Source organism: Daphnia carinata, chromosome 8, assembly GCF_022539665.2.
Source record: "Daphnia carinata strain CSIRO-1 chromosome 8, CSIRO_AGI_Dcar_HiC_V3, whole genome shotgun sequence".
Lineage (NCBI taxonomy): Eukaryota > Metazoa > Arthropoda > Branchiopoda > Diplostraca > Daphniidae > Daphnia > Daphnia carinata.
This window is the reverse complement of record NC_081338.1, coordinates 4,714,047-4,720,905: the sequence shown is the minus strand read 5'-3', so window position 1 is coordinate 4,720,905 and position 6,859 is coordinate 4,714,047. Positions and strand designations below refer to the sequence as shown.

Below are 6,859 nucleotides of genomic sequence, written 5' to 3'. Positions count from 1 at the left end.
CTATAGACATCGTAATCATCGCCGTTGACAAGGTTCAATTTGAATTATTGGTTTAAAATAAATAATAAAAATAAATAAAAGTTTTCATCATATGGTCTTGGAAAACATCTTCTGGATATTCCTGGCCAAACAGTATTTCCATTAGATGGCGCTGCAGATTCATCAGCCTCTAGCGTGTGAAAAGTGAATTTTTTGTTGTCATGTGATTCTCATTGTTTACTTTGTTTTTGCGTTGACAACGTGTATCTGAGTTTTCTTCGGCTGAACGGTATCGTTATTTCGGTTTTTTTGTTGTTTTTACCTCTGGATTGCATTTCAGGTAATGTCCTTGCATGGCTTTGTAAGCTTTCTCTCTAAGTCTTTAAAGAAATTAGTAAATAGTGATGTTGAATTACCACATAGTAGAAGTTTTGTTGTGTTTTACAAAACGTATGGAATATGGCAATCCGTTTTACCCCCGTTTTTCCTTTTTTACAGCTATGGCCATCTATCGGCCAGATTCCTATTTAATTTTTTAAGTACAACTTTGCGCATTCTAGCCATATAAATATATAATTTTTTAATTTATAACTTTATTTGATTAATTGTAACTATACAATAATTATTTTGCTATATTCTACTTACGTTACTTAATTATTATTACTATTAACTACCTGAAACTGAACTTTACGAACTTTGAAAGGCCATGTTATGTTAATTTACTATAGTTTACGACTGAAACTATGCAGATCTTGTGTACCTTGTAAAGGAGACCATAGTTCATTTTTTAAATTTTTGAAATTTCAACTTCCGGTTTAAGATCCGATTTTTAAATGCTAAATAACTCACTATCTGTTGGTCTGAACAAAAAAAGACCGATATTTTCGTGATCCTCGTGAAATTTGGGATCGAATCCATGTGTCAGTAGGAAATACCCGAAAATCGTCAAAAATCGCAAATTTCCCTGAACTATAGTTCAGGGAAAATCGCGATTTTGGCCAAATTGGACTTTTCGCCAAAAACAGATTAAAATAGGTCAGACACACCTTAAATTTCATGAGGATCACGAAAATCGTATTCGTTTTGTTGTGAGCCCAGTATTTCTGGAGATATAGGCTACATCCGGTCACTTGTGGTAATTTTTTTTTTCAACTTTGCAAAAAGTAAAAAATGAACATTAATATTCCAAACATTTGAAGCATTTTTATCTTAAGTGTAGCTTCCACCTTTTAAACAGCGTTTTGTTTTTGTTGTTTAATTGTGGTTTTAACCTCTACCTAAAGGGGTTTTATAACAACCACGTCGAATTTGAATAACTCCTAAACCATAACTTCCAGGTAAAAACAAACTGAAATTTCGACATCACCGTTGAATTGCGAGTTCAAATCATGTATTGTTATGGCAATATCTAGGTTTCAAACATTAATTTAAAAAATAAGAAAAGTCGGGCTTAGTTTTCTTGTCGGGCTTATTTAAAAATCTGACGAAATTCAATTTCCGCTAGATGGCGATGCAAGTTCATCAGCCGTAGTGTCAGAAATCAAACTATTTTGTGCTCGTAGAAGTTCGATCAAATCAAATGGTGTGTCAAAAAGTGTTTTCCTTTATTGTGTTGATCAAGTGAAGCTTATTACTGGATTATTTTTTGTGTAACAGGTGTAGTGAACTATCAGCATACTTACTACTTAATTTTATCATCAACTATCCATCATAGTTTTCTCTTGTTCGTTAAGAGGTACTAAACATATATTTTCCAATAAGAATCCCATTGACATTCTTCTGCTGTTGAGAAGTAGCTCGTCAAACCAATATTGCAAAGGATGCTGGCATGCAATCTTCTTGTCATTTCGTCTGAGCCTTTCAAGTAGTGTGATTTTGAGTTGAAGAGTGAGGTATTAGACTCATATTTTGGCATTCAGTGTTTTAAATTGCCATGGTTCTGCTTTTAATTTTAGCCCGCAACTAAGACTGCAAAGAATGCTGGCCAAAAAAGATCATTCTTCGCCAACTCATTATTGTCTGTAAGTTGATGGGAAGTGCAGCATCTTCCTCACAACTGTGTTGAAACGATTGAAAACAACAAATTCAGCAGTATTCTCACTATTTCTACCTTGCCAGTCACCACACTTTGACGTGAACCTCAACACCACTATGCCTCAGTATTTTAAGTTTCTTTTTTCTTTAGTATTACTTTTTTCAAACTTAATATCTTATTATAGGACTACCAAGCCTAAGTAAAAAAAGGCCCTTCTTCACCTTGCCCGTCATTGTTTCGCCGTCGTCCCGTCATCATTTCGCCCATCGTCCCGTCATGGCTTCGCCCGTCGTCCCGTCATCGCTTTGCCCGTCGCCCCGTCATCGCTTCGCCTGTCATCGCTTCACCCGTCGCCGCCTCGTCTTCGCCTCGTGGTCTTCGTGGTATCGTTGTTATTTTATGTAATGTATAGTGTGCTAATTAACAGGTTGGCTGCCACGCCCTTTTTTACTCCCCTTTTTTTTGTAGCTGGATAGGGACGGGCCGCGCTGCTCTACCCCATGGTCTATGTGCCGTGGGGTGGAGCAGTCGCCACTGCCCAAAATTCGCCGTAAGGCAAAAGGCAACGCACCACAGGGCCTCCCTTTTCTCGATGTGTGGTGGAGACCAGGGATGTGCGTTTCCACAACGGTCTCCACTATTGCATCAGCCCGGACCATTGTGTCCCCCTCTATCGCCATCCATCAGATGGCGATGTAGCTATTGTAGTTTTAGTGGCGTGGCAGCCAACCTGTGAGTTGTATTGTCATGTATGTAAAGTGGTGGAATAGTGGGTGGAAGGAGGGACAATAAAAACTTTTAACATTATTTCACTTTGTATTTATTTATAAGTATTTTGCTGATAGCTGAGTTGGGGTTTGAACCCAAGACTACCGACATGCCAGTCCGACACTATACCATTAAGCTACAATTGATATCTTGAAACTAGTAGATAGTACTAAATAACCTTGTCTGCTGGGTATTACGTAGATAGGCATTCAAATTCCAATTTATGTTAGTAAGGACCGTCATGGGTGAACGGAACGACGCTGGCTTGGCGTATCAGTTGACTGAGGTTCGATCCCTCGGAAAGCCCAGAATACACTGTCATAGAAATGGATACACACTTGTTAGCTGTTTAAAAGTAAAAGTAAATTGCCAATTACGATAATTGTAAAAGTGCACAGTCAATAATGAATGCAAATTTTGCAAAAAAAGTTTGTTTCAAAAAAAATTTATTGTCAATTCTCTGCACATCAGAAATATTTTTGCAACTTTAAAAGGGCGCAATAGCCCTTTCAATAGTTGCCGTCAACCCAGGCAGGGGGAGACACTGCCTTGTTGACCCACCGGGGAGATTACCCGATGATTGGCTAAGAGAAGCCGGAAGAAGAGCCGAAGATTTGGAACATTTTTACAGGAGCGATTAACCTTTAGTTCGGATTTGTGGGCATCCACGTCGCCCTCCGTGAACACATCATCGGACTAAGCGGAACCCCACGTCCCCTTTCCGGCCAGAGCCCTCCAAACCTCGGTATATGTTGTTTTTAAATATACCGTACAGTAGGGGCATGACCCCCTACGGGCTTATTAGAAATTTAGGGAAACGGGGCCTCAGAAAGAAGGGAGCCCAGATATGCACTTTAATTTATAAAAATATAAACCTTTTACGTTCCGTATATCAACGGTGAAGTGACAGTAGCGTTCTTCGAAAATCTTGCATCTCTTTTCGTCTTCTATTGTTGAAACAGGGAAATATAACGGCTGGACATCTTTTACGGTTAGCTGCAAATTTTCATCATGAAACCTGGAATGAAAAATGAAAATTACGATCAAGGTAAAATGTGGCCACCGAAAAGTTGAGAGAATCTTTTAATTGTACTTTACTCTGAACGAAACAAATACCGTAACATGGGAGATCTGGACCATGTTTCCAATGGGAACTTAACTATGCCCTTCACTTTGACATACCATTAGTGAGGGTTGGACCACAATATCCATATCCTTTTAATGATAATGATAGTTTTCAATTAAAAAATATCAACCTCCAACAAAGTACGGGCTTGTCACATGGAAGTTTCCTCTCTGTAATTTAAGATATTTGATTTAATAAACTTGTGATCTCTAAACCATCAATAAATTACCAAATTGTTCAAGAAAACACCTTCGGCAGATTGACAGTCACTGATAGAAAATCAATAATCTTTGCGGCCCCTTCGATTACTGAAAAGGCAAAACACTCCTTAAGTAAGAGGACAAGATCCTATCACTGCAACTGAATATTATCAGAGTAACTCCACTCTTAGGCTAAGAGTAGACCTAAAATGCAAAGATAAAAATATTGGGCACAATTGCAGTTTACAAAGCATAGTAGCAAAATAAAATAATTATCAAAGAAAAACATATGCACACTTGGGTTGCCGAATGGGTAAGTTTGATGCAATCTATGGCAATCCGTTTTACCCTCCCCACCCCCCCAAAAATATCGGCATTTTTTCTGTTTTACTGCTATCGCCATCTACCGGTCACGTTTCTAGTTAATTCTCTACCTACACTGACCGTAAAAATTTTTAAGCCCGGCTAAATAAGCCCGACAAAATAAGCCCGACTTTCTGGTGGGAAGGCTATAAGCCTTCTCACTTTTTCAATTTTGGCAAAATTTTAGATTTCGCTTTAAATACATGGTTTCGATGTAGAATTGAACGGGCATCACGAATATAAGGATTGTTTTCTCGTGGGCCTCATAGTTTTTGAATAAAACGTAAAAAACGGTAAAAGCTGGGTTAAAAAATAAGCTCGGGCTTATATTGTCGGGCTTAAAATTTTTTCCTATATAAAAATAATAGCATTAAATCTAGATAACTATAGATGATTCTGATTCAAAATTAACCAAGGAAAACGAAAATGGAATTTGTTTTTACGTGCTAGTCAAATAGTCAGTTAAGATTGACACCAGGAAATTATACTACCATAAAACTATGTATCTTACCAATTTTCTTGCTGATAGGTGATCCGTGGCTAGTATCAATTGTGTTACTTTGCCATTACAGTATTGTCCTTTGTTTGCAGTATTACTGGATATCTTTTGTACAACAGCTTTCTTTGGTGGTCTTCTATAGAGTAATATCTCATATTGCAAAAAAAAAAAATAGATATAATCAGTTTATATCTTTGTTGCAAAACACTGCAAGTACTATATAACAATTCCTCATCCCTGTGTGCCATCAAGCAGGACTTGAAATGTAACATGCTAAATATCACTAGGCAATATCCAGCTTGAGCTGTTTCCCTTACATGAATGTCTAATCAAAATGAAATGCGTCACCAACACTTCGAAATATGAACAATGCCACTACAAAACGTTCAGATTTTGCTTGCAATCTTCCTCTCAATTTGGTAAATCGACTTGACAAACTGTCAAACATTCGAAGATTAACATTGAATACTGTGTTGCCACATAAGCAGAAGAGTAAAATACATCCCTATTCAAGCTTTCAAGGGGAAACTACATTTACATTAACTACATCTACTAAAAATTTTCTATTGTAACGTATAGCAGATAAAACAATTTGCAGTTGAATTTTTTAATGAAATACAAGAGACAAAACCATGTGAATGATTCTACTAAAGTTTTCTGGTTCAGTAATCAAGATTGGGAATGTCATCATAATCATCTCCACCATATTCTTTCTGCATGCCAAACGGCGTATACATACCAAATTTCGACCACGGACTCACCACATAGTTTATGTACATCATGTCGTAAGGGTTTCTTATCATAGCATAACGTGGCGGAAAGACGTAAGGATGAACGACGATCCTAATTGAGAAACACATCGACCTCTTAGAGTGCCTCGTTGTCGCTGAAATAGCTACCTCGTTGTTATCAGTTGTTCACACGTAATGAACAACCGCCTTCAGAGCTTGGTGTTGAATTCCAGCACATTTGGCGACAGTCACACTTGCTCTCCGGGCAAGGCGAGGGGCGGTAGGTGCCATAGCCGTTGGTATCCGGCTCAAGCCATTGGCCACGTTCACAAGGACCCTATATCATAAATGACAATTTGTATGTATTTAAAAAAGTGTAAGCATGTGTTTTGATACGACGAACATCAAGAGCATACCGTTTGCCATTAAAAGATCTAGATAAGAAAAAAAAAAATACCTTGGCACAGATACGGTGACACCTGTCGTCTTCCTTGAATACGAGCTGATTACGATCGCGGCATTGACACATGCCATGTGTTCCATCAATATCAGTAAATACTTTATTCAATGGGAACAGGCCTGAATTCATCATACCCGTCTCCCACCTCTAAAAGGAATGAAGATACTACTTTCAAACTGTCAATCATACCATGTTTGTAAATTCCTACCCCATAGAGACAGAATAGCAACGTTGAGACTCATTGTAAAAACGATAACTGAATGGGTATCCATACCAAGGTCTTTCATAAAATTAAAGAAAAGGTAATTTAGCTGATATTGTTATGTTAAAACATGAGACCTTTGAGGAAAGCAAATGGCACAACCTCCACTCATTACGGAATTTCTTTTACTTAATAGCTTATGATTCACTTCAAAGCTTTTCCATTTAACTTCTGTTGAACCACAAACAGATACCTAAAATAAATACAAGAAAGATCTAGCGTAAATGGGAATAATTCATAATTACCTATCAAAAGAAATATTTCTTAGGTGTTAAGAAGTAAAAATTCTATAGTAAAACGGCTGACTCATTTTTAGAATGAACTAGGTACAAACACTGTTTTCAATTAACAAATTATCTCACATTTAACAGCTTCATGTCTGTATTATTGCCTGTAAATTAATTCATATTTAGATTGTGATCCAAGATATTATATT

At 37.3% G+C, this 6,859-nt stretch overlaps 1 protein-coding gene and 1 long non-coding RNA gene across 3 annotated transcripts in view; one reads left to right on the top strand and one right to left on the bottom strand.

The window, feature by feature from the left end:
• The first annotated feature begins 230 nt into the window (after positions 1 to 230).
• LOC130704285 (uncharacterized) lies at positions 231 to 2,821 on the top strand. 2 transcript variants are annotated; one of them, XR_009004897.1, is made up of 5 exons: positions 231 to 319; positions 1,636 to 1,714; positions 1,773 to 1,871; positions 1,935 to 2,138; positions 2,199 to 2,821. It is a non-coding gene; the product is annotated as an uncharacterized LOC130704285 (long non-coding RNA). The 2 variants fall into 2 exon arrangements; XR_009421537.1 differs by lacking the exon at positions 231 to 319 and having other exon boundaries at positions 1,501 to 1,714.
• A 3,641-nt stretch (positions 2,822 to 6,462) lies between these two features.
• LOC130704004 (all trans-polyprenyl-diphosphate synthase PDSS2-like) overlaps positions 6,463 to 6,859 on the bottom strand; it is a 40,437-nt gene continuing 40,040 nt past the window's right edge. Inside the window, exon 8 of the mRNA XM_057525474.2 lies at positions 6,463 to 6,472. The gene's annotated coding sequence lies outside the window, so the exon portion shown is untranslated. The remainder of the gene's footprint in view (positions 6,473 to 6,859) is intronic.